Source organism: Benincasa hispida, unplaced genomic scaffold (genome assembly GCF_009727055.1).
Source record: "Benincasa hispida cultivar B227 unplaced genomic scaffold, ASM972705v1 Contig378, whole genome shotgun sequence".
Taxonomy (NCBI): domain Eukaryota; kingdom Viridiplantae; phylum Streptophyta; class Magnoliopsida; order Cucurbitales; family Cucurbitaceae; genus Benincasa; species Benincasa hispida.
Window position 1 is genome coordinate 45,830 of NW_024064822.1, and position 1,842 is coordinate 47,671.

General features: G+C 33.7%; 1 non-coding gene across 1 annotated transcript; it reads left to right on the plus strand.

Annotated features, from left to right (window-relative positions):
* Positions 1-259: 259 nt before the first annotated feature.
* Positions 260-332, plus strand: TRNAF-GAA. The gene has a single exon. It is a non-coding gene; the product is annotated as a tRNA-Phe (tRNA).
* Positions 333-1,842: the final 1,510 nt, after the last annotated feature.

Below are 1,842 nucleotides of genomic sequence, written 5' to 3' on the forward strand. Positions count from 1 at the left end.
CATATATTTTTTATATTAAATTATTACAAAAAAGGAAAAAATAATAATAAACCAGAAATAGTTTTAAAAGAAATTATGTTTTTGTTTCTCGAAAAAGAAACATGAAACAAAAATTCAAATACATCCATTTTCTAGTTCTTTAAAAAAATTAACAATAAACGAAAAGCATCATCAAATAGAAATTACTGAGCGGATATTTTTTCAAAAATGGTAGAAAACATAAAACTTATATAAACACGGGTATTGTTGTCGACATCTAGCGGGGATAGCTCAGTTGGGAGAGCGTCAGACTGAAGATCTGAAGGTCGCGTGTTCGATCCACGCTCACCGCATTTTTGTTTTTTTTTCTCCAGCAACATTATTCATACGACATCGTTTGCTTTGCTGTGGGCCAGGATAAATGGTCGTTTTCAGCCCATGAGCCCCATTTTAATTTCATTATAATTTACACAACATTAAAAACTGTTTTTATAATTATGTCCAGTTTTAATTTTATTATTATTCTTGTTTAGAAAACCAATTTTAATTTTATATATAAAAAAAAAATTATTGTTTATTGTTTAAAAAATATATTACTAATAACTATATATACACACAAAGGCTATTTTTTAAAAAAGTAATATAAATGTAACCTTCCGATCTTTGGAAGTGTGTTGTGAGCCCAACCACAAAAGACTATCAAATCATTTCTCTCTTATTTGCAAACTATCTTAGCATATTTTGGATGTCCATTTACACCTTCTAAATCAAAACAGATTGTGATTGATATGAACTGTCCAAGACATCAAATTACATTATTTATATATTATTTAATAATTTTGACGTAATTTTCATGTTTTCTCATTTTATCCTTTTTATGACACATTGATAACTAGTAGAAATACAAGTTATTACAGCTCAAATAAGTAAACTAATGAGAGAATGTGATGGTAAATAGGCAATATCAAATCTGAAAGCGCTAAACTGAAAGGAATTGCGATCGCGAGCGCTCATCGCATAAAAGCAACTAATTTACCTATTTTGTGTAGGTATGATGCGATGGCGCATATGAAACTGCGATCCAAAGGCACAATGCGTCAGCACACTTGAAGATTGCGATCGCAAGTCATGCGATCGTGAGAAGTTTCTTAAATAGGTGGCCGCATAAAGACCTCGCATCAAGGCGACAGCATAATAAATCATGATGGGACGGAAAGCCGATAACGATCGATTCCGAATTTAGTTGACAAGTCGTTAAAAACCACACTGCAGCAAGTACGCTCAACTTTCGGTGACGATTAAATGGCGCCTTGAGGCATTAATGTTGCCCATCATTGCAATCATTAGCAAGAAAGGCTGCTTCACCTTGAAATCTATAAATACCGAAGGCCACCAAAGAAAAAGGGAGTTAGTTAGTTAGTCCATTTCGGCACATACTTATAAATATACATAGAGGACGGAGAGAGACAGAGACGAGGGAAAGTCGAGAGAAATCATTCCCGGATAGATCGAGAGACTGCCGGAAAGCAATACAAAGGAGAGAGGGCCAATCCTTGTGAGAGCAAGAATTTACAACTAGAACAGAGTTGAAGTGATAAAGAGCAGTATAAAAGGCCATGGGAAGCAAGACATCGTTTACTAGGCTATTTAACTCTCAAATCCATTTGATATTTTGTATTATGTACTTTATTTTCAGAAAATGGAAACTTCATTTTAATCTATGTCTAATCTCTCCATATCATGCATGAGTAGCTAAATTTATGAATGGGTTGGGAAGTACTTAGCTAGCATGACTTAAGATTTACATTTTATGCGATCATCTTGTCTTATGTATGCACCATTCATCCTTTGGATATACTCGAG